The following is a 25,144-nucleotide window of genomic DNA, read 5'->3' as shown; positions in this document are numbered from 1 at the left end:
GCGGGCCATCCAACCCCATGGGGCGGCAAACCCCACACGGACCGGACCAGGGGAGGAGCTCCCGCCCGGAAACAACCCCAGTGCCCCGGGGGAGGGGGGAACCCCCAGGGAGCCGGGGAAACGAGGGGGGTGGTCTCCTGACCTGAGGTGCCTTCTCCCTGCCCCCCATCATACTGTGCCGCCCGGTCCCCTCCCTGCGTCAGCCCTGCCCCCCTGCCCCACCTCGCTGGTCCTGCACCCCACGTGCGCCGCCGGCTCCCATCTCTGCCTCGGATTCACGGGCGTCCGTTACCGACCTCTGCCAGAGTCCCCCCAACCCCCCTCCCCGGTGTCCCGTGTCCCCCACGTGTCCCCCGTCCCCCACGTGACCCAGCGTGTACCCCGGGCCACCCCCCGCGCCTTCATCCGAGTCCCCCCCCGCGTGCCCCCCCCGCGTGTCCCCGCGTGTCACCCCCCCGCGTGTCCCCCCTCCCCGCGCGCCGGCGGAACTGTGGGATCGCCGCGCACAGGAAGTGGCGGGGCGGCGCGGCCGAGGGCGGAGGGCGGCGGGCCGGGCGGGGCGGGATGGGGGCCGGGGGCGGCGGGCGCCGCACTAGCTGAGGCCCGACGCAGGGCCGGGCGCGCCCAGGGCCGGAGCGCAGCGGCCGGAGGGGCCGCGGAGGCGACGCCGAGGCCGCGCGCGCGCGCGCGCGCGACGAGCAGGTGGCGGCGGCTGCAGGTGAGCGGCGCGGCCCCTGCCGAGGTCGGGCCCCCCCCCCTCCCGCCGCCCGCGGTCGCCCCCACCCCACTCCCCGCCGCCCGAGGTCGTCGCCCGCCCGAGGTCGCCCCCCCGCACCGCCCCCCCTCCTCCCGAGGTCGGCCCCTGGCCCCGCGCCGGGCGGAGCGCAGCCGGCCCTATGCGGCGTGGGGCCTGCGGGAGGACGGGGTGGCGGGGCGGGGGGTGGTCCGCGGGCCCGGGTCCTCCCCGCACCGCCGGCCTCCCGGCGCCTGGTCCGGCCGAGGCCCAGGACACCTCCCCGTCCGCCCCCCACTCAGGCCGCTGCAGCCCGGGGTGGGGGGGCACGCGGGGCCTGGCGGGGGGGGGGGCGCTGGGGGACGGGGCGCCCCGGGAGGGGACGGGCGGCCCAGGGCTATGGGAGGGCGCGACCCCCTGTCCCTTGTCCCCTGTCTCCCCGCGGACTCTGCTCCCCTCCGCTCCCCCCTCCCTGCCGACGCGAGGCGGCCCCTGCCGGGCTGGTGGGGGGGGGGCACAGGGGACCTGGGACCCCGCGGGGCGCCCGCGACCCCGCCCGCCCGTGGCCACGGCTTAGTTTCACTCTTTGCTCAATCAGAGGGCGGGCTGCAGGTGGGGTGGCGGGTGCCGAGTTTTCCGATTTGACTTTGGCGTTTGGACCAAGGCCGACTGTGAATTTCCACCGTTCAGTGATGGGGTCAGTCAGTAATGCCAGAGCCATTCGGGGCAAGAGCCGCCTCCACCCCCACGGCCACCCGGAGGACCCCGGAACGTTGGACGCCAAGGTTGTCGGGAAAGGAGGCTTATTAGCAGTTGAAGCTACCTTGAAAAATTGTGCAGTTTTTTTTTTTTTTTTTTTTTTTTTTTAACTTTGAGAGAAGTTCAGTTGCGGTGGGGAAGATGCCTTCCTAAATGGCTTCCCTGGCCTTTTTTTTTTTTTTTTTTTTTTTTTAAAGCACAATACCAACAGTCTTGTCTAAGGGGTTCCTTTTTGTAGGAAATACAGTCTCATGAGAAGGAAAAGTGAGGGCTGTTGGCCTTGAGAGAGGCTGGTTTGGGAAGTAGCTGGCCATGTGGGAAGTGACGATTATCCCAGAGAACCCCAGTCCACCACCGGGTGCTGGTGCTGCTGGGGCCCCGGGGTGCTGCTGGGGCTCGGGGTGGCGGGGCTACACCCAGAGAACCCCTCCTTGCTTCCCGTTCCTGCTCCGCAGCCTGACTGTACTCATGTAGGGATTACTCATCAGTGTTTCGTCTGCTTAAAAGTTTCAGGAGGGGTCTTGGGCTGATTCTGAACATTCTTTAATATGCCCCCTTCCTTGCTGTTCCCTCCCCCTGTTCTAGACCATCGTGACCACATCCCCCCCGGCCGCCCTCAAAGTTTCAGAATTAGCCTGTTACGGCCCCTTTCTGAACCACGCTTAGGGGTCTTGATTACGCTGTTTAAAGGAGAGGTTACATGGCATTGACGTGCAGAGCGGAAGGGCCTCTCGGCCCTGGAAGGTGCAGTTGCCTTAATGTTTTGAACCCGGTGTCGTGTGCACGCAGAGTGGCCGTGCTTGGTGGGAGTTCGAAGCTCACCCCACGTGGGTGGGGCCCCACCTGGGGGATCTCTACCTAAGGTCTGTGTCCTGGCAATGGCCTGCAGCACGCGGGAGAGCAGGTGAAAGTCCGTGTCGTAGGATGGACGGTCAGGGAAGGTGCCGGAGGGGTGCTTCAGTGGGCAGAGTGGGGATTCTCGCAGCGCCTCCGGAGAGGGTGCCCTTGCCCCTGGACTGGCCCATGTGGCCGGCTCTGCTCCTGCACGAATGCTTCCGGGCCTGTGTGAAGGTCTGTGGGCCAGCACTGGGGAAACAAAGGAGTCGTTTTGTTGTGAAAGGCAGAAAAAGTGCACCCACCGAAGTGATCTGGTCTGTCCATGTTTGCTCCGGCTTCCCATGTTAATTAGGGTTGCCCCTGATACACGGGGTTAGCCCTGCGGACGTGTGACCTCGGATCACACTTCAACCTTGGAAAAGAGTAGTCTGAGAAAACAGAGTCCTTGCTGCCTGCTGAAGGGTGGGTCACAGATCAGCATGGCCAGATTTAAACGAAGATGCCCTGGCTCCCATCTTCCGAGACCCCACCATCTGCTAAAAGTCCGTATGTGTTTACCTGTGGTCAAATCAGAGGTAGAAAGGAAATACCCGGATCCCTATACACAGGAAAAATGTAGAGTAGACGCTGTGTTTGAGAAGAGCCAAATTTACTGGATTTTTGGAGGGGGAGGGTCTGGTTCCCTTGCCCAATCACGTTTCGCCCCTGAAATGCACACTTGGCTGTCGACTTGCAGACTGACCGAACATGGGAGACACGAGAGGCACACGTGGTGTAGACCAGGTGCCCTCACTGTTAGCAGTGAGCCCCTATCACCGTCAAAACACACTTCTGGCAAAAGCAGTGTTTTCTTACCACCCCCCCCCCACCCCCCGCCTTATCAAAACTCTGCTAGTTTATCGGTACAACTTGCGGCTCATTGATATTTATAGAGCAAAGCGTTGGTCGTGAGCGGCTACATTTGCCCGTTTCCTTTTTCATGATGTGTATAAGGTAAGATCTTTAGTTACTCAGCCTTATTGAGAAATTGACCTACAGTAAGGGTGGACTGAATTTTGTAAAGCAGTTGTTCAGAAACTTCGTGCATTTTACTTTTGGTTAACCAAAGAATGTTTGAGGCTTTAAATGAGTTATCTCAAGCTGTAAAGCGAAACGTCTTTCACTTAATCTGCTCTTTCTAAAACTACCTCGTAATCATCTTAACATTAATCGCGAATTCCCAATCTCAGAATGCCGCATTTTAGGCAAACGCATCAGTGGTTTATCTTCGGACAGACTTCCTTTCAGATATTGGAAGAATTCCCCGTGTTTTGATTATCTTTGTTGAGCAAAGTGTGAGAGCTGGTAATCTTGGGAGGGCATCTGTGTGCTTGGGAGGGGGGCCCAGGCTCTCAGAGACTGGCCCGGAGGCTGTGGTCCGGGGGTGCCCGGAAGGGTCGCAGGTAGGATGCATCTTAGATGTGGTCTGAGCAAATCTGTATGTGACAGGCCAGAGTGCTTTTGCATCACACAGGACTCGGGACTGAGGCCTGGCGCAGGGGTGGGAATAGCAAGCCAGCAGCTGGCCGAGAGGCCTGTCCCCAGGCGACTCGGGAGGCCATGCATTATTAATGTGGATCTTCTCGATTCCTTTCTGAAAGTGGGTGGGGAGTGAAATCGGTAACAAAGAACGCTAGTAACGAATTCTACTTGGAGCGGTAGTAAAAAGCTGTGTGCTGCGACCAAATACCTTTCCCCAGGTTTGTCGCTCAGCGGTGACTTGTATGTCCCGAGAGTTGCAAACCTGGGCGGGGAGCTGAGTCCTAGAGTTCCAGAGACGGCGGCACTTCTCCTGTCATCGGCGACCTGAAGACCGTAGGAGCATACGCTGACTTTAAAAGTGTCCCCTGCCTTGTCACTTGGGCTGTGCATCTTGGTCTGTGACGGCAGCTATAATTACCGTGAGGTGTTTTATGTGCAGATTATATTGTTCGATTCTTGAAACAGCTGTGTAAGGACCGTGGCAGGTCCCTGTTCGCAGATGGAGAAAACTGAGTCGGGGGAGCATGGCTGGGGTTGCTCAGCCAGCAAGTGAGGAATCTAGATTTCAAACAAGGGTCTTACTGCATCCAAGGCGCCTCGATGCTCAGAAAACTCAATGTATGAAAAAAAAATCGACATATTGAAACTAAGCGGTTGGCTTCACGTAAGTAGTCCTTTGACAACTTTTCGCTTACAGAAGGCTGCGCTGGGTGGGCCGGGGAGCAGAGATCCCCATCTAAGGTGATAGAAATGGATACACGCTGGATAGGGTGTTGCACTGGGGAAGAATTCAGTGCATCAAGTTCATGTGTGCTCGGAGGCATGATGCCCGCGGCGGGAGCAGAATGAGGCACTGTCTGAGGACGGACGTATCGAATGGGCGGTGATGGGGTCAGGCTTCTACACACTGACTTCTCCTCTAGACACCGTCCAAGTCTAACCGGAGTGGTTGGATGATCGTGCCATTTATCAGGATACACATATCCCCGTGTTTAGAGAGGAATCAGTCCATTGGTCTACCTTGCAAAATAAGGTTTAGTTGTGGCGAGTTTTGCCCAGATAAGAAGCGTTAAACAAGGGCTGCAACGGTTTGGGTTACGCAGGAAGCAGATGTGAAAACAGCAGTGCAGAGGTGTGCTGGGAGAGATGCCCGTGGGGGCCGAGGGTCGTGGGGTGCATCAGTGCGGGGGCGGGGGGAACCCTGGGGCCACCGTGCTGGTCTGACGCGGTGAGAGGAGACAGGGACGGGCTGGGGAGGAAGGACCTTGGCGCAGCCCTGAGCAAGTCTCGGCCTGGGGTCCCGGGGGAGGGACCCCCGTCCCTCAGGTCCCACTGGCCTGTGGAAGGCACGCTCCTGCTGTGTGGCAGGTTCTCTCTCGGGGGCGTCGAAGCTGCACGACTGCCTCACAGGCGACGTTCAGTGACTTGGTAATCAGCAGAAGTAGAATGGCCTGGTAAAAATAATTGCGCGGCACGGGTAGCGTTGTGGTTTTGTTTCAGGAGGAGCCGTGTGGCCGCGGCAGGGGTCCTGAGGCTGATCCGTAGCTGCTTCCCTGTACCTGCGCGTGAGCGGAGTCTGCATCCGCTAGTGGGGACCACCAGGCGCTTCCGGACGGGCAGTGGTTAGAGCACACACGTCAGCACGCGGTGGTGCGTTCCCTGTCTTGAGGCGGGGTGCGCACCACGGTTACTTGGGTCCCAGAAACTGCTAGAAGATGCGTTACGGCCTGCCGTTCTCTCTTGCTCTGGGCCAGCGTGGCATGTTCCTGGGGTCCCAGCTGCTTTGCAGTGTTTACTTTCCTTTATGTGTTAGGGGTTACTGGGCGTAAGCATTTCTGTTTCCGTAAACGAAACTGTCCATAAACAGTTGCGAACACCGGTTCTGACGGGGGCCAGGCAGGAAGGGGGGCCAGTGGAAACGTAGGCGTGAGGCACCGGGGGTGGCTCTGTGGACAGGAGTGATGGCTGAGTGCCTCTTCCTCCGGCCTGCTCGCCGGACCTCCCCCACCGGCTGCCAGCACTACCCCAGCGGGCATGGCCCCAGCATGGACTCCCAGCACCTCACCTCCAGCACGGAGCACTTAGCTCCAGCACTGAACACTCAGCTCCAGCACTGAGCACTCAGCCCCAGCAGTGAGCCCCTAGCACTGAGCACTGAGCCCCTAGCACTGAGCACTCAGCTCCAGTACTGAGCCCCCAGCACTGAGCACTCAGCCCCAGCACTGAGCCCCTAGCACTGAGCACTGAGCCCCTAGCACTGAGCACTCAGCCCCAGCACTGAACATTCAGCTCCAGCACTGAGCCCCTAGCACTGAGCACTCAGCTCCAGCACTGAGCACTCAGCTCCAGCACTGAGCCCTCACCACTGAGCACTCAGCCCCAGCACTGAGCCCCTAGCACTGAGCACTCAGCTCCAGCACTGAGCACTCAGCCCAAGCACTGAGCACTGAGCCCCTAGCATTGAGCACTCATCTCCAGCACTGAACACGCAGCTCCAGCACTGAGCCCCTAGCACTGAGCACTCAGCTCCAGCACTGAGCACTCAGCTCCAGCACTGAGCCTCAGCAGTTAGCACTCAGCTCCAGCACCGAACCCCCAGCCAGTGTGTCCCCCAGCACGGATCCCTGGCCAACATGGCCAGGTAGGCGCAGGACTAGAGGGACTAGATCTGTGGTCTGCCAGGACAAGCCAGAAATCTGGATTTTTTTTTTAGCAATCTGGATTTTTATATATGATTATTTATTTTTAACACACTGCAGACCAAATAAAAAATGTTGCTGCCTGAATTCAGCCTGTAGAGAAGTTGAGGTGGTAATTTTTACAGCCCCTGGTCGGAAATGTTTGATTTCTGAACTGGAGTAAACTGGGCTAGTGAGGTGACACCACGGGGCAGTTCCTGAATGCACGTGAGAGAGGCAAAAACACAGGTAACAGGTGCCCAAGCCTCCACGTGCAGGTGGAAACCAAAAGGATGGTCCGTCCCTCTCAAGCAGGGCTGCTGGAAGCGGGTGGGGTTGTCCGATGGCAGGGGCAGGACCAGAGAAGATGGCACAAGAGAGCCCGTGGCCTGCGGGAAACGGGAACTCTGTCCGTCCCTGAATGCACCGGGAGGCCCTCCTCGGGTCTACACAGAGATGAGGTCTGTGAGAACTGACCCCGACCCGCGCCAGCCGTGTGCGCTTGCGTCCGCAGGTGGGGGCGCCCGGTGGCGGGGCTCGGGCCCGCGGGCCCGCGCGGTGGTCCTGGGCTGTGGCCCACACCCGCCCCACACCGCACGCCCACCAGCAGCCGGCGGGTGGATCCCATTCGTGCAGAGAATGGACGCAAGCGCCTCTGGCGGGGGCCTCGACGTGCCTCTCCAGTCCTGCCTCGTACCCACGGTCCCGCGTGTTTCCCTGAGTTCCTTCACCCGGTTTCCCGCTCGGCGCCTCACCTGTAGGTCTGTACCGTCCGTGTTCTCCATCTTTCCTTTTATGGGCCATGCCTTCCGCGTGGCGCTAAGGGTCCCCGGGGGCACTCACGCTCTATCCTGTGTTTTCTCGTGGGAGTTCTCAAGTTTGCCCCGCCGAAGTGCCCCTCCCTCCGGAGCGGTCTGTCTGTGGGGAGAAGTAGGAAGCCCGGGGCTCTGGCGTCCCCACGTGGAACCCGGTTGTCCCACGTGCGGGCCCCTCTCCCTGCTGACGTCGTGCCGCCGTGGCCCTGTCTGTCTGGTCCTCTGTCCCCCTGTCCCTCAGCCGCCCGCTCTCTGCACGTCCTTCCTGCTCTTTGCTCCGTGGTGCACGTTAAAGTCGGCTTCTGAGTCTCATGAAAAACTGTTGGGGTTTTGACCGCAGTGGCACTGACTCTCTAGGTCACCTGTTTCACTGACGCCGTCCTCCTGCTGTAGAGCTGGCCTCGCCTCCGTCTGTGGCGACAGTCGTGGCTTTCAGTGAGGCTCCGGCAGGTCCCGCGGCCTGTCTCACTCTCTGCGGTCAAATTTATCCCCAGGCGCCCTTATCGCTTCTATTGCTTTTGTAAGTGGCACGTTTAAACTTTGTTTTGTATTAAAAGTTTTTTCAAGCTCCGTGTTGGCGTTGAGCAGGCACGCATTTGATCTGGGGTGTTGCCTGGACAGCCAGCCGCCTTCGCGGTCTGTTCCGTCATCCGTACGTAAATATTCAGGAGTTTCTGCGTGGACGTCCCTGCCGTCTCGGGGTGGCGAGGGCTTTGTTTCCTCCTCATGCCCTCCTGCCCTGTGGCCGGGCCGGGGCCTTCCGGATGGTGCTGAATGGAAGCCCGACAGGGCGTCCTTGCCTTGTTGCAGATTTGAGGGGAGCCCTGTGACCGCTTCCCCTCCCGGCACCGGCGCGACAGTGACGCGACTCCGAATCCTGGATCCGCATCCTCCCCTGCTCCCCCTGGGATCACAAGTGGCAAGAGAAGCAGACGGAGGTGAGAGACCGCCCCACCGTGGTCATCGGGGGGCGTGGGGATGGAGCCCCGGTCAGGCCCTGGCCCGCACACCAGGGGCCACGGCCAGAAAAGGTGCAGAGACCAAGCGCTGGGGCCGGCGTGAGGCGGACGGAGCCCCACTGTGGGTGCGAAGGGGCGCCCGCGGTGCAGATTGTGTGGCGGGACCTGCCGGGGAGGCGGCCTCACTCCTGGGCACGCACCAGTGGACGCACGGCAGGGCCCGTGTGCTCAGTGTCCCGGCCGCTGTGGTTCTGATGCTCAAACCCCGGGATCGCTCTCCCTGCCCGTCTCCAAAGAGAATGAAGAGGTAGCTTCTGGAATATTCACGCGGTGGGAGAGGAAGGAGGCAGTTACAGGTGCAGGCACGTGTGTGCGTCTTGTGGGTCAGCCGAGCAGAGGGAGGGAGGGAGGCCCGGAGGGCGGCCGAGCCCTGATTCGCTCCACACGGAGCCAGCGAGGCAGCCCGCGCTGGGCGTGGGGAGGGGGCTTCCCGGGAGGGCAGGGGCGTGCAGCCGCTCCGGGGGACATGGCGACATCCCCTCCCTAGAGCCACGTGTGGGTCACACGGGCGTGTGTGGCTTATAGAAGTCTGAGCAGCGCACCTGCAGTGTGAGCCCTTTTCTACACGTCCAGTAGGTTTAAATTAAAAGTTCGGAAAGGGTGGAAGAGAGAGCTGTCGATACAGAAGACGGGCCAGGGAACCCAGCACACGTGTCGTCCGCAGCCCAGAGCCTGGTGAGGAAGCCGGGACGGCTGCCCACGGCCGTGCTCGTGAGCGGGACTCTAGTATGAGAGCCGCCTGGACCCCAACCCGGACCCCGACGGGGCCGCAGAGAGACCCTCCCGGCAGATGTCCCACTTACACGTGCTGCGTGCAGCCGCACGGTCGCCTGGCCGGGAGACCAGAGCGGGCAGCCTGGACTCTCCCACGGGACAACCCACGACGGGCCAGGGGCGCCGCGGGAGAGAGCACAGGGGCCGCAGACTCGCCCGGCCATGCTGGACTTCAGGGCGGTCGGCTCCGCCACGCGCCCACGGTGGCGGCGGGAGGGTGGCCCACGGCTCTGACCGAGAGGCTCGGGGCAGCGACGGGGCTCCTCAGGGTCCTACGCGACCACACTCCCGGGACACGTGCTCCAGGTCAGGTGACTTGGCAGGTGTGAGGTGGCCCGGGCGGGGCCGTGCACCGGCACCCACCGGGGGCCCGAGTCTGGGGGCCGGTTGGCTGAGCCGGGAGAGGCCCCCAGGCCTGCACGCCGCACAACCGAGAAATGGGGACAGCCTTCCTTTCCCCCAGGAGGCTCCCCGGGTTTGGAAGAACGCATGTGGGGTGGGGGAGGGGTGGGAGCCCTCTTCAAGCTTTCTTGTGTCCCAGATGACGTCCCAGGAGGGACTCCAGTGGAACGGGGTTCCTTCCCGCGTGGGGTGGGGCAGCGCGGCGGGGGTGCCGACGTTGACACGCCTCCTCGGACGACGTCAGCCGTTCGACAGTGAAATTACGGGAACAGAGAATGCTTATTTTTCCGCACAGATGCCCCCTTTCGGGGTAGAAGTTGGCGTTTATGCCCAGAAGTGTATTTTGCTGGAACTGTCTTACAAAGAGCCTCTCTGCGAGCGTCGAGCGGATCACATAAGATTTTTCCATCCATCCGTTAATTTGGTGAAGCCATGAGGAGCTTCTTTGCCTTCCTGGACACCCCGTCTGGGCCGCGGGTCGCTGTTTTCTGCTCCGTTGCTGTGTTTGGTCGCGACGTCCATGACGTTTCGTTTGGGGTTGTCTGTGCCCGTCACCAGAATGAGTCTGGCCGGCGATCGTCCCGTATCACACCATCCTCGTCCGGCCCGGCGTCTGGATTGTGCCGGTCTCCTAACCGGAGTCGGGCACCGTTGCCCCTTTCTGTGCTGTGTAAGACACGTCACATAAGCTCGAGACTGTGTGTGTCTTACGTGGATTCTTGGTCTGCGTAGATCCTAGTTCACGCCCTGGTTCGGCTGCAGATCTGTTCGGGTTTCCCGACCCTTGCTCTGGGGAGGAATGTGCGTGTGTAACAGGCAGCCCCAGCGCTTGCTGGCTTTAAACAGCAGCACGTGTCGTCTCCCGGTTTCCGTGGTCCAGGAGCCCAGGCACAGCCTGGCCGGGTCCTCAGGCTCCGCACTCTCACCGGCCGCCGTCGTCCCTGAAGGCTCGGCGGAAGGACCCGTTCCCAACTTCGCTCCCGCGTGGCGGTCAGGATTCAGCTGCTTGCCAGTCATTCTGAGGGCCTCCCAACACGCCGCTTGCCTGGAAGCGAGGGGCAGAACGTGCCGGCGGGACGGAAGCCACGGGCGGTGAAGCCTCATCCCAGACGCGGCCCATCTTTGCTTTTGTTGCACTGTTTTTGTTGGAAGCCCGTGGTGAGGAGCAGCTCGCCCTCGGGGGAGGGGATCACGCGGGGGTGCGAACCGGGGGACCGTCTTCGGGCTGCCCACCACGCCGTCCGCCTCATTAGCCTTCTCGGTTCCTTGGTGCGAAGGTCGGAACATTTTGTTTTTAAGTCCCTGCCGTACCCGACGTGAAGTTCCCTTGTTCCCTGCTACGGTTGCTGCTGCCCCTCTTTATTCTTGACTCATCCTGGCAGAGGCTTCTCTCCGATACCTTAGTGCTCACAGAGAGCCGGCGTTCCGTCCTGTGGCTCACTGGTGCTGTTTCTTTGCTTCTCCGCGTCATCGTTTCTGGCCGTGCTCCCCGGGCTGATTCTGGCGTTCTCTTTCTAGGTTACCGAGTTGACTCATTACCGCTGTCTATTCTTTATTATTTTTCCTAAGCGTTGCTTCTTAACTTTCAGGCTTGATTTCTAGCCTGAGACTGCCGGGCCGTAACTTTCTTCTCGGCTCAGCTCTGCTGTCCTCTGCAGTCGGTTTGCGATGCTCTCACTGTTCAGTGTCAGCACTTTAAATTCCTGTTCTTCCGCAACCCGTGGGTGATGCAGAAGCACTTTTGTTTCCTCAACGCACGGGGGTTTTAGGTTGTGTTTTTATTATTGACTTTGGCTCAGAAGCCCTGCGTTCAGAGGACACGGTCCGTGTGGCCTGACTCTGCCCCGTTTTTGAGATTTGGGTTGCGTCACGGCCCTGTGCTCTGGCCGCCGCGGTGGCCGCCCTGGCGTCGGCTGTGGGGCCAGCTGGCCTTCCTGTGCCCGTCTCCGGTTTTCTCGGGGCCATTCTCCTCTCCCCTCCCTCTGGCGGCCTTCAGCCTCACTGTGGCACGGCTGGGGCGGGGTGGGGGCGGGGGTGGGGAGGCTTGCTTCTCACTTATCCTGCTGTGGATTCCGTGTGCTTCCTGCAGATAAAGTGTTGCGCCTTTTAGTAATTCTGGAGAAATTCTGGCCACGAGTTTGTTGAACTCCGTGTCTCCCTCACGCTTGACTTCGTGGCGCGTCCTGTGGCCTCTTGTTGGAGCTGCTTGCGTTTCGGTCATTTTGTGCTGCCCCGGGGCGGTTCCCCAGGCCTCTGGCCCTGCCACCTGCTCCGTGTCGTCTCGTCTGCCGGTCAAGCAGCCTGTTAAACTTTTCGTCCCACTGATCATAGCTCTTGCTTTTAAAAGTTCTCTTTGGTCCCTTCCCAAGCTGCCCCCTTTCTGACTTGGTATTTTCTTCCTTGCATATTCCGACCTCCACTGCGACGTGCAAACGCTGTATGCAGCAGCTAATAGCAGAATACTAACCATCATGGTGGTCCTAACACCCGACTCGACGCGTCTCGGGGTTCAGTCCCACCGCTGGTGCTGCTGCCTCTTGCCCCCGGTTTCTGGTGTGCTCAGTAACACAGGCTTCTGTCCCCGTGAGCTCCACGGGGAGGCTCTGCTCCTGCCAGGCCCCCCGGAGCGGCACTGACCTGGGACCGGTTTAGGTTAATTTTCTGTACCCACGAAGGGACTTCTAACGACGTCACTGACCAATCGGAAGAAGGGTGATGCCAACACGGGATTCTGACCGCAGGGGAAGGGACAAGACTGGTGTGGACGCAGGTCGCTCGGGGAGAGACCGGTGTGCCGTCGGGGAGTTGGAAGCTGAGAAGATGTCCTCGTCAAGTGCCTCGGCGAGGTTGGGACACCGGGCTTTGTCCTCAGCGGCCCCTGCTTTCCGTCAGCGTCTCTGCGTCCAGGCGAGGTGACTCCTGCCGCTTCAGAGTCACGTTTCGACAGCTGTTATTATTCGAGTGAGGACTGCTGGGTCGCAGGAGAGCCACACAGGGAGCTTGCCAGGCCTGGCCCGAGAGCGGGACCCCTTCCATCTGAGCAGGTGACAGGTCATGGACGTAGGCGTTGGAGCCAGAAAATAAATGGAAAGACCGTTCGGCATCTAGAACGAGGTGATTCTCGGGGCTTGTCTGAGGCTGTCTTCGCGCTGTGCGGTGACCAGCCCCCCCAGGGCGGGTCCCCAGGCCTCCACGTCCTGTGGCACACGGCCATCGCCTCTCAGGGGGGCCTCCCCGTCTCAGTGGTGCCTTTCTGTCCATTCTGCTGCCACCCTTCCCGTGTCTCCCCGGGTCCTGCCCGGGATCCCCTCCCTCCCCGCCCCTTCACACACCTTCCTCAACAGCACTCTTGCCCTCCTTGCCGGTGAATTCTTTTTCTTTTCAAAAAAAATTTTTTTTAATTTTAGAGGGGGCGCACATGGGTGGGACAGGGGCAGAGGAGGGAGACAGAGAACCCCAAGTAGACTCCCCACTCAGCACGGAGCCGGATGCGGGGCCCGATCCCACGACCCCGGGATCGTGACCTGGGCCGAAGTCAAGAGTCGGGCGCTCGACCAACCGAGCCGCCAGGCGCCCGCTTCCTGGTGAGTTCTCACGCACCCTCAACTCGGCTGTCGCTTTGCTGGGGAAGCCGCCCCCGTCGCGAGTCCGAGTGAAGACACGCGCACACGCACGCACACTCTCAGCGCACGGTGCCGCCTTGTTACCGTCTTTGTGGCCCGGCTTCTCCCGCTCACGCTGCGCTTCTGCCCTTGGCGTCGGGGGAAGGCCCTGAAGGCCGGTCTCCGCTGCGCTCTGTGCAGCCGGGCTGCCCCGTGACGGCACTTGGGGCAGGGCGCGCGGGAGGCGACGTCGCACGCGGCCGCACGCGGTGGGTCGAGGCCGGGCCAGAGCGCCCCGAGGAGGGTGCTGCGGACCGGCGGGCACCCCACCCAGGAGGGAGAGCGAGGAGAGAAGCGAGGGCTGAGCTCTGCGCGGGCTCGTCCCCAACGGGCCGCGTGGCAAGGGTCCCCGCGTGTTTGTCCTCTGGCGCTGGCTTCGCCCTGCCTTTCCCCTTGGGCGGAGCCGAAGGACAGGGTGACCGTTGTCCGTGTCTGTTGCCATCTACGCCCGAGGAAGCGTGGTGGCATCATGGCGGAGCGGCTCGCCGTGTCCTGCCGTGTTTCTGGAACGCGGCAGAGGCCGGGGTGCTGACGGTGGCCGGTCCGCCAGCCCGCACCAACTCCGGGTTCTCCTTGTTGCTGAGTCATTTCACGGCTCAGCTCGTCTGATGGGAGCGTCCCCTTCTCCCTAAAGCCACCGGGCACTGCTCGCTGCCGAGTTCCCGTGTGGCGGTCGCCTGGCTGTTTGCAGGGGACGCGGAGGGCCCCGGCCACCTGCTGTTGCGTTGACGGGATGCCGCCAGCCTCCCCGGTGTGTTGGGTGCCGCGTGTGCGAGCTGAGGGCCACACGGACCCGAGCGTCTGGTGCTGTGCGCGGCCTCAGGCTCCCGGGGCGGCCGGTTTGCGGTGTGGACGGCTTCTCTTGGGCTCGGTGGGGATGTTTCCCTTCTTCGGCAATTTTGTGTGCTGCCGTTCGCGGCTGTGGATGGGTCACGTTTGTGCCTGTGGCCTTTTGACAACGAGCCTCCACATTCGCAGACACACGGAGGTAGGCCAGCTTTATTGAACGGTGGCGAGTTTTTCCAATCCCTTTTCTGCCCACTCCCGTGCCTCCACCAGGGCACGGAAGTAGCACGCGGTAGAGAGAGGCGCCCGAGCCCCCCCGTGTGCAGACGGCGGTCACCTGCAGGCTTCAGGGGCACCTTGTCTGACACTGGGACGCCGGTGACAGCAGCCTGCTGCCTGTGCGTAGCTGGGAAGCCGGGTTACAGGGCTGGAAACGACAGGGTTCGCTCTCCTGACATGGCGGGGGGAGGGGGCAGGGAGAGGCACGGGGAGAACATAACTAAGAGAGAGGCTGCTTATAAATAAGATTTTGTTAAGGGTGGGAGCATTCGTTTGTTAAGAGCGGCCATCACAAAGTGCCACGGACCGAGTGGCTTAAGGAACAAATGTTCTGTCATGGTTCTGGGGGCTGGACGTCCCAAGTCAAGACGTCTGTGGGGTTGATTTCCTCTGGGGGCCGGTGGGGGGGACGCGTCCGGGCCGACGACCGCCTTCTCCCTGTCTCCCCACGTGGGGCCCTTCCTTTGTGTGTGTTTCTGTGTCCTTTTTAAATAAGGACGCCCGTCCTTCGAGTAGGGCCACCTGGTGACCTCATCGTCACAGGTTACATCTGCCGGGCCCCGGCTTCCGGAGGTGGCCCCCCGCTGAGGTCCCGGGGGCCAGGACGTCAGTGTGTGAGTTGGGGGGGAACGTGACTCCCCCCCCCCCTGGTAGCAAGGTACCCCTGGGCCGGCACCCTCGCAAGGTCCTGATTATCGGCGGGTTGGGGCGGATTAAGAGGTGACCATTCGGCCTCGTGTTGCCAAGTGCGTTCCAGCTGAGGCGTGTGGTGCCCAGCGCAGACTCGTGGGCGGCCCCGCAGCCTTCCGGCTCGCGTGGGCGCCGATCCGGGCGAGTGTCTGTGTTTCCCTCTCCCCGAGCAGCGGCGTCCGTGTGGGATCCTGCCCCTCTGTTCCCTTCCTGCCGTCCTGCCGCCAAACGAGGTCGCCACGGAGAAGCTTCGTGCCGGACAGCGACCCTGGCGCCGTGGGATTCGGCCCCTGGGCGGCGGAGGGACGGCGGCCCAGCGCGCGCCCTGCACGGCAGGTGTCCAGCGGCCGAGGGCCGGGCCTTAATAAGAACGGTGTTAGGAAAACAGGAAAATTAAAAAGGAAGTGATGATAACTACTCATTATTTATCCTCAGTCATTTATTGTGTATTTATTTCTAGAGAGATTGGTTTCTTCCTCTTCTTCCAAACTTTATAGAAGACAAAGGAAACTGGGAGTACTGGATAATTTTATCATACTTTTTATTGTGTAACTTGTGATTATATTGGATTTCCCAGAATGAGTCAGCTTTTTTTAAGATTAGGAATTACTGTAGTAAATGTATTTTACTGTAGTAAAATATTCAGTCCCCCGTACCTACCATCCGGTAGAGGAATTGATCATTATAGACAACATTTGAAGCGAGAGAATCAGTGAAATTAAAAGCTTCTAAAAACCATGTAAATGGAAAAGGAAAATGGGAAGAAAACAATCCTGAAAGTGTCCTCTCTGAGCTTGTGCTGCGGGATGCAGTGCCTAAGGCCACATGTCACAGGGCCACGGCTCCCGGGGGCCACGGCTCCCGGGGCCACGTCTCACGGGGCCATGGCTTCCAGGGGCTGTGTCTCATGGGGAGCCTCGTCTCACGGGGGCCATGTCTCACGTGGCCACGGCTCCCAGGGCCATGGCTCACGGGGGCCACGCTTGAGGTGTGCCTGTCCTGAATTCAGGTGTGTTCTCACTGTGAAAGGTGCGTCTGTTTAAAGACGTAATATGAGAAAAAGAATGTAAAATGCCTCGTTAATGTTCTTTTGTAACGATTAGGAGTTGAAATGATAATGTTTTGGATTTATTGGGTTAAATAAAATATTGCCACATCATTTTGCCTGGCTTTTGTTGCTTTCTAATGCGGCAGCTAGAAAATGCAAAACTGAAGGTGGGGCTTGTTCTGCGACGTGGAAACGTCACGTTTCCACTGCGCGGTGCTGGTCGTGATCCAAGTAGCTTCGCGGGATGGGGCGGGGGCAGCGTGTGGCCCTGGGCGAGCCCCTCATCTCTGGATCCTGCAGCCCCGAGAGTGAGTCAGGCGGGTCTCACGTTGTAAGTCTCTCCCCGTCGGGCGATGCCGCCTCTGTGGAGTGCGGTTGCCACACGTAAAGTGCTTAGGACAGAGTGTGGCAAACAGCAGCCACCAAGCATGTTTGATATCATCACTCATAAATTATCTTGTGATAGGTCTTTTACAGGGTGGAAATGGATTTCGTCGACTGTCCACACCCAGGGTTTTAAAAGGATTTGTATTCCAATGCGGAAATGCTTGGGCATGTCTACACTGGCAGAGCGGGCCGGCCCACAACTAGTGCCCTTCTTGTCCCGGGTGCGGCCGAGAGAGGCAGGGGGGTAGGAGGCCCATCCCTCCCAGGTGTTGTGTTGGGCTCCCGAGGCGGAGTACGTCTTCCCGGGCGTATCTCGTGGGTGGCTGCATTCCCGGAACATTCTGTGTGTGTGGAAACCAGACTTCGCGGTGTTTGCGTCCAAGTGGAGTCAGGCTCAGAACTCTGGAGCGGACGTCTGGGTGGAAGGAACCCTGCAGGGCCGGCCCCCTAAACACCTGCTGTGCTTCCCGCCGCTGTGACCACGGGTACCCCTATTTCTGCAGGGGTCCCCGGGGAGCCCGCGGTAACGTCCCGAGGTCCCCTGGCCGGAGGGCCACAGGTCTGCCGTGGTGCAGGCCGCCTCTGTGGCGTGCCCTGGCTGGGACAGCCCATCCTGTCCCCTCTGTCCTTGGGGCCCGGGCCCGGCAGGCTGGCACGCAGGCTCTCCGTTGTGCGCGTGTGCCACAGGAGCAAACACCCAGTCGCGAGGGACCTCGCCCCCACGGAGGCCCTGGAGGCGCGAGGAGCGAGCCTGCCTGCCTTTATTGTGACGTTTTCGCACGTGGGCCTCTCAGGGGGAAGCGCCGAGTCGCTCTTTTCTGGGAAGCGGTGACTTACAGGAGGTTGTATCTTGTTCCGTCCCGGCTGGTGACTCTGGGTGGCACTCAGGGCAGCACTGTTTGTGCTCACGGGCGCCTGGGCCTCTGAAGGACGAGGCCCAGAACAGGTGGCTCTGGGTTCCCACCTCCCCACTCCTGCCAGTGCTGGGACCCTGCAGTCAGGGGTGTCCCCGGGCCAGGGACCACGAGCTCGTGGCCTGAGGGCGCAGGCGGTCAGTTGGTGCCCGTCACTCCCCTGGCCTCGTTCTTGAGTCCGCCTACCGTGTCCTCTGCTAAGCAGCCTCCCACAGGGACAGTGAGTCCTCGGGACTTTCTCCCCATCACCCCTTAGATCTGTCCACCGTGGATGCAGGTATGTGTCTCCTGAAAGGGGCCCCTCTGACCGCTTGGTCACCACCGTCACCAGGCCTCTGTCGCCCTGTGTCACCCTGTGTCACCCTGTGTCAGAACCTCCTTGAGCGTGTCAGAATAGTCTCCAGGGCTGGGGGCCGGGTCCCGGTGCAGCCGGGGGGCTCCTCCCTCCCTCCCTCCCTCCCTCCCTCCTCCGCCCCCACTCTCTCCTTCCCCCTCTCCTGTGTCACGGAGACATCTGAGCTCAGGTGCTATAGGTAACACCTTTCTCGATGAATGCGCTTTTCATGGCCACCTCGCTGGTTCCAGGCGGAGAACGTGCAGTAACAAGTGACCGTGGCCCCTCCGTGGCCCCTGTTCATTCTCGCTGCCCCTTCTGCGGTTCCTGCAGAGCACACGCGCTTCCCCGTGGCAGCAAGCGTGGCCACCGCCTGCTCCTGTGTCACTGCGTGGCCGGTGTGGTCACTGCGGCTGCTGGCTGGGGACGGTGAGCCGGGCACTGCGGGCCCAAGGACCTGGCCACGAGTGCGGGCCCCAGGCGGTGTGGACGGTGCGTGTTCTGCCTCCCCTGTGACCCTCAACACGCAGGTCACAGCCCCGCTCTGTCCTTACGCCGTGTGGCAGGGGCCCCACCACAGGTTTGGTGCCACGGCAGCATGGGCCCCTGAAGCGAGGGGCGCGCTCGGGCCCAGTGACCCGGGCGGCGGTGACGCCCCTGGAGCAGAGGCCCCGAGCACCGGCTGCCGGCAGAGCCCCTCTGGCTCCCGGGCTCCTGGCTGCTTCCCGAGTAACCGACTCCCAGGTCTGAGATCCTCTCCACTTGCACTTGTCGCCCAGGTCCCGATTCCGAGGCCACAGCATCATCCTGTCGGGTGGCCTGGCCGCGTGCAGAGCGCGTGCCCCCAGGGTGCGGGGTCTCAGGTGCACAGGGACTCCTGGTTCAGTTATTTGGGTTTTCTGCGTCTTCTGAAGCGTATTTTTGCCCTTTTAGCTGCCTTTGCAGTTTACTGCTGGAAAACCGTTCAGAAGCTGCTCTTGGCTTTAGAACTGCAGCATCGGGTTGTTTTCCTAGCGTTGTTCAGGCCGCCTCTCCCTTCACCTTGACTCTCTTGTCCGAGCCGTCGGTTCGTCCCGTCCTTTCAAAGAACCAACTTTCTGGCTTTCTGTACGGGTTTTACTTCGTTAACTTCTGCTTTTTAAATTATTTCCTTCCTCCCTTCCTTTTTGATTTGCTTTTTGTTTTTCTAACTTCTTGAGTTGTGTTTAATGTCATTTGTTTTCAGCCCTTTAAAATTTTCCACTGCGCCCTGAGGGGTGACCTTCAATCCCTGGACTGTTCTGGCCACAGCCTTTGTGGGCTGTGATAGGAGATACTTTTCTTACTATTCCATTCAGTGGGTTTTTAAACGTGTAATTGTCTTTTGTTATTGTTGATAACTCCTTTGGATTTGTAAACGTGAGGTGATTTTGCCAAGTATCTTTTTTGTTGCCTTTTTAAGTTATTGTTATTTGTTAGTTTATTTGTGGTCGGAGCCTGTGCTCTGACTGGTGCCTGTTTTTGGAAACTTGTTCCTGCTTGCTTTGTGGCCCAGCATATGGTCACATTCAGAAGGGGTGTGCGTGTCTCTGGAAAGATTGTGTTCTGCAGTTGGTGGGGACAGTGTTCTGTGTGGGTTCATGAACTTTATGAATCCTATTGTCCAACCCTTCCCCATCAGGCCGGCAAACCACAGCCTGTGGGGCAATTCTGGCTTGCCACCTGTTTCTGTAAATACAATGCTGTGGGATCCCAGCCATACCCCTTCGTGTCTCTGTCGCCTGTGGCTGGTTTGTACCAGGACAGGGTTGAGTAGTTGCAGAGACCGTTTGGCCTAAAAGACTCCACTATTGACTCTCCGGCCCTTTCCAGAAAGGTGTGCCAACTCCCACATCCATGTTGATTTCTTAGATCTGTGGTTCTGTCAGTTACCGGAGGGTCTGTTAGAATCTCCAGTCACTGTTGCCGATCTGTCTAATCTTGCACAAACATCCACTTGTGCTTTATGTATTTGCGGGATATGTTACTGGTGATGCGGTTTCTGTCCTTGTGGATGGAGTGTCTGCCCCTGTGATGTGACCTCGCCTCCTACAGTGCTCCTCACCTCTGCTCTGAGGCTTGCACGCGGAAGCGGCTACGTGGGTTGCCCTGCTCTTAACCTTTCTGCCCCTCTGTGTCTTAGAGGTGCCTCAGAGGTAGCGTCTGATTAAAGTTTATTTTTTTTTAATTGAAACTTGACAGTCCTTTTTTTTAAAGTCTGACAATCAAAACATTTTAAAAATTTTTTAATGTTTATTTTTGAGAGACAGAGACAGAGTGTGAGTGGGGGAGAGGCAGAGAGAGAGAGAGAGGGAGACACAGAATCCGAAGCAGGCTTCAGGCTCCGAGCTGTCAGCACAGAGCCCGACGCGGGGCTCGAACCCACGAACCGTGAGATCATGACCTGAGCGGAAGTCAGACGCTTAACCGACTGAGCCCCCCAGGCGCCCTGACAATTAAAATGTTTTTAACTGGAGCCTTTATCTGATTTCCTTAAAGGTAATAATTATCAATGGATTGGAGTTTAAATCTGCCATCGTGTACTCTGTCTCCTCTTCCTCATCCTTCCTTGCTTATGTTTTAGATGATTATTGATCCTGTCTTTTTTTTCTCTCCCTGCCCCCCCCCCCCCCCCCACTGGCTTGGAAGTTATAGACTCCTCTTTTGATGATTTTCCCAGAAATTGCAACATTCTTACTTGCCAGTTAGCTAAAGTTAACAAGTGCTTTACTCTTGGGGAGGTCCCCCCTCCCCCCCCCCCCCCCCCCCCCCCCCCCCCCCCCCCCCCCCCCCCCCCCCCCCCCCCCCCGGGCACCCCAGAGTCCCTTCCCCGCGCAGGTGTTGCGGTGTGTTTAAACTTTGCAAACCTCACCAGACATTGTTGCCGTATTGTTAGCATTACTCTTTTGTTTCAAATTTGTAGACACATTTGCCACTGTCTTTGGTTTTTATTCTGTTTGGCATCTGGGATTTTCCAGGTGAGAACACTTCCTGCTTGAAGGGTGGTTGGAGGTTGCTTTGTTACATTCTGCGGGCGGGCGGCAAGCCCTTCCCGTGTCTGTCTCACTGTCTGTATGTCTGTCTGGGAGAGTGGTGACTTTCCCTGCCCCTCAGGGATGCACTGCCGGTGGTGGGAGGTGGTGGGATTGTCGGCCGGCGGGCGGGCCCTTCCAGCACGTAGGTGATAAATGCACGGGCCTTCGACGCCCTCCGCACGCTGAGAAACCATGGCCCGGCTGTCTCTTCTGCGAAGGTAACCTGGCCTTTCTGTGGCTGCTTTTAGATCAAAATTAAAAAAACCTTTGTGCTTCAAAGGACACCATCAAGGAAGCAAAAAAGACAACCCACAGAATGGAAGAGAATATTTTCAAATCGCGTACTTGACCGGGGTCTTGCGGCCAGAATAGAAGGAGGGCTGTCATGAGGGTGGGCTGGGCTCTTGGCCTTACTGGGGGCCGCGAGGGACGAGGAGGGGGTGGGAGGCCCTGCTGTCTGCAGTGTGGGCTCCGGCCACGGGGGCGAAACCCGGTGGCACCCCGAGCCCTGAGATACACCTTCCTGTGGCTCTGCCCCCCCCCCCCCCGCCCCCCACGGTGTGGAGCAGAGCCCCATCCACTCTGTGTGCCGGAGAATCAGCCGCTGTTCTGGAGCCTTCTCAAGGGCCGCCTCGTCTCTAGCTTCTCCTGCCTCAGCTCCGGCTCGGGTTCGGAGAAAAGGGTGGCTTCAGGCGGCAAGCTGCTCGTGACACATGTCAGTGATGCCGTTGACCTCGCTGAATAAATTGGGAAGTGGTCATTGACGGAGAAGAAGGGCCGTGAGTGTCTCAACGTGCTCTGGGCACGTGGTTACCCTTGGGCACCGGCTTGTCTGTTTGCTAATTAGCCTCGGGCTTGCTGTTCTAGAACACGGGCGGCCAAGCACTCCCAGCGCTCCTTTCTAAGAGAGCGAACGTGCTTTTGATGAGATGCTTCCATTGAGAGTGAGGGATCCGAGAACAGAAAAAGGTAAACGCCTTTGTTCTTTTCAAGAGACGGGTTTACGCGAGCTGCGTGGCAGTGAGGCCCTTCCTGGGGACAGAGCCTCTGCCTTCGATTACAGCCCGGTGCTTCTCACGTGAGCTGTGTCGTCCAAACCCGTTAGACACGTGCACTTCGGGTTAGAGGACAATTGAATTAAAGATACGAGGGTGGGGGGCTTCTGGGGGGCTCAGTGGGTTAAGTGTCCGACTCCTGATTTCTGCTCAGGTCGTGATCTCACGGTTCCTGAGATCGAGCCCCGCGTCGGGCTCTGTGCTGACAACGTGGAGCCTGCTTGGGAGGCTCTCTCTCTCCCTCTCGCTCCCTGCCCCTCCCCTGCTCATGCGCACACGTGCCCACGCGCACTCTCCCTCTTTCAAAAGAAACTTAAAAGAAATACGAGGATCTAACCCACACTTGTAGCCACGCGAGGGGTGACAGGAACTACATTTCGCATCCCGCCGGAAGCAGCTGGGAAGCGCACAAAGTGTGCGGCTGCAGGTTGCGATGCTGCACGGCAGGGCACGGGACAGTCGTCCCTGTGAAGGGAGCCCCTGGCCTCCCAGCCTGCTGCCCACGGTGTCCCGCTGAGCCCGGGGGGAGGGAGCCCAGGGCCAGGTGGAGACAGTGTGGAATTAGGGGATGGCATGGAATGGCAGCACGGCTGGAACTCGTGGGGGAGAACACTGGGGGTGAGGGCACTGTGTAAGAGAGGGCTCTAGAGAGCTCAGGAGGGGTCCTCGTGGTCGTCGGTTGAGCACTGGTCTGGGCACAGACCATCAAGGCGAGGAGAGGGGGTGCTGGAGAGGAGTAGGCAGGACCACTCCTGCGGTCCACACAGGGCGGGGAAGGAAGTTTGTGTTCTCACCAGGTAGGCGGGAAGACCTCACAGTTCAAAGGGCCTGGGGTAGAGTCCGCGGAAGGTCACTGCCTCAGCCCTGCACACAGCCGGCTCAGGACTTCCCCAGCAGGGCTCGCGGCAAGCCTTGAGGGCATCAGGCTGGTTCTAAGTCAGTTAGCCGCGTCCCCGCGTAGAGCTCACTGTCCTGAAGGGACTGTGGCAAGCGCAGCCTCAACGGCATCGAGCCCAGAGTCCGGCACCAGTCTGCAGGTAGGGGGAGGTTGAGACCCGGGAGAGGAGGGAAATCAGCAGCTGGAAACAGACCCGGGAGGAACCGCATCGGTCCCGACGTAGGCCTAGCGGACAAGGGGGTCACGGTGTCCGTTACAAACGCGCTCCGTGTGTTCAATGACGATGACTGTGAGCAAGGAGAAGGTGGAAGATGTTGGAAAGGACCAAACGAGTCTTCTGGAAAACACGGGGGCTGGCGCTCCGAGCAGGTCAGACTCTTCGGAGACCAGCTTAGTGCACGAGAGGACGAGCCTGAGAAGCACCGAGAACAGCTGGCGGGGGAGAGCGACGGAACATCGGTGGGACCGTGTCCGGTGGCGTGACGAATGGAATCGAATTCCGAGAGGAGGGGTGCGCGGTGGGAGACGCTCGGAGAAAACAATGGCTAGAATTTTTCCAAGTCTGATGAAAACTCACTTCCGGCTCCACACACCCCGAGCAGAGGAAACGCAAAGAAAACCACCCCAGGGCACATCGTAACCAAATTTCTGGAAATTTTAAAAGCAGAAAACCTTAAAAGCAGCCAGAGGCAAAAACCCACCAAGCACAGAGGAGCAAAGATGAAATGAGGGCTCACGTCTCCGGAGAGGCTGTGCGTGCCCGGGGGTGGGGGAACATCTTCCGAACTGAAGAAGATCTTTGACTGCAGTTGTGTGGACGGCAGATCGTCTGTCCAAAGTGAAGGCCGAATAAACTTTGCGGAATTCAAGAGCTGAGAGAACTGAGCCCTGCCCACCTTCCCCCAGGAGCCTTGGAGGAGCCCCTTCAGGGAGGGGGAAGATGCCACGAGGGAGGGATGTGGGTCTGAAGGAGTGAGAAGCAGCTGAAATGCAGGTAAATGTAAAAAAAAAAAAAAAAAAAGACTGTGTCCCCTTGTGTTAAAAAAGCCCTTTGATCAGGGGTGGCTGGGTGACTCAGTTCAGCGTCTGACTTCGGCTCAGGTCATGGTTTGTGAGTTCGAGCCCCACACCGGGCTCTGTGCTGGTGGCTCGGAGCCTGGAGCCTGCTTCGGATTCTGTGTGCGTGTGTGTGTGTGTGTCTCTCTCTGATCTGTCCCCTGCTCACGCTCTGTATGTGTCTCTCTCAAAAATAAATACACATTAAAAAAAAAAAAGCCCTTTGACCAAGGATTTACTGTTTATTTTTATTTATTTATTTAAAAAAATTTTTTTTTCAACGTTTATTTATTTTTGGGACAGAGAGAGACAGAGCATGAACAGGGGAGGGGCAGAGAGAGAGGGAGACACAGAATCGGAAACAGGCTCCAGGCTCTGAGCCATCCGCCCAGAGCCCGACGCGGGGCTCGAACTCACGGACCGCGAGATCATGACCTGGCTGAAGTCGGACACTTAACCGACTGCGCCACCCAGGCGCCCCATAGGATTTACTGTTTAAAGTGAAAATGGTAACGATGTCTTGTAAAGTTGGCGATGTAATTAGATGTGAAAGGTCTGCAACAATGTAGCATAAAGTGTGGGAGAAGCCACTGGAAACTCTTGTAAAGTTGTTAAAATACACACCAAGTGTTAAAATGTTGGAAGGTGGGCAGCGGTGTAGTAAAGATGTGTTGTAAACCCTACCGCGCAGCCACTAAAAACAGCAACGAGGTGCAGCTGACAAGCCGGAGGAAGAAGAAAATGGAATCATCTGAAAACTCCTGAGTCCGGATGAAGACAGAAAAAAAGGAGAAAATGAAGCCAAGAAACTCAGGACAATAGAGGATGGAGGTAAACCCAACCCTATGGACAAGCCCGTCGAGTGTGGACGGCTTGAAGACTAGATACGAGACGTTTTGTCGGAGGTTGCCAGACCAGATGAAGCAGAGTAAAGTGCCATTCGCAGCAAATATGAAGCGTAGACAGGTTCGAGGAAAAGGTTGGAAAAAGAGGTACTGTGCAGATGTGAACCTGAAATGTCTGAGTCGGGTAAGTCCGATTTCAGGACCAGAAGTGTTTCCCAGAATAAGAACGATGTGTCGCAGCGGTAAAAGGGGTCAGCTCGTTCAAGAACACATAACGTACTGAATGTGTGTGCCCTTGATAACAGCCTCCAGATTCAAGTAGCGAACTGTGATGTCTTTGAAGGGACACACAGATCCGCAGTTACGGTTGGAGACACAGTACTCCCGTGCCAGCAACCGGTGGACGAGTAGACGTGAAATCAGTGCAGACGCAGAAGGCGTGGACAGTGCCGTCAGGCAGCGTGACTCACCTGGTGCTCATGGACGAGTGCCCCGCCCAGCAGCAGGACAGGTGCCCTTCTCAGGTGCGCGTGGGACACTCACCAAGCCCACATTCTGGATGATAAAACCAGTCTCCGTAAATGGAGACGGAGTCAGCC

The 25,144-nt window shown here is 58.9% G+C and overlaps 1 protein-coding gene across 1 annotated transcript in view; it reads left to right on the top strand.

Moving 5' to 3' along the window:
- Positions 1-634: 634 nt before the first annotated feature.
- AGPAT3 (1-acylglycerol-3-phosphate O-acyltransferase 3) overlaps positions 635-25,144 on the top strand; it is an 84,550-nt gene continuing 60,040 nt past the window's right edge. The window contains exon 1 of the mRNA XM_043593476.1: positions 635-718. The gene's annotated coding sequence lies outside the window, so the exon portion shown is untranslated. The remainder of the gene's footprint in view (positions 719-25,144) is intronic.

This window comes from Prionailurus bengalensis, chromosome C2 (genome assembly GCF_016509475.1).
Source record: "Prionailurus bengalensis isolate Pbe53 chromosome C2, Fcat_Pben_1.1_paternal_pri, whole genome shotgun sequence".
Lineage (NCBI taxonomy): Eukaryota > Metazoa > Chordata > Mammalia > Carnivora > Felidae > Prionailurus > Prionailurus bengalensis.
Note: the sequence above shows the minus strand (reverse complement) of the source record. Positions and strands in the feature narration are given on the sequence as shown.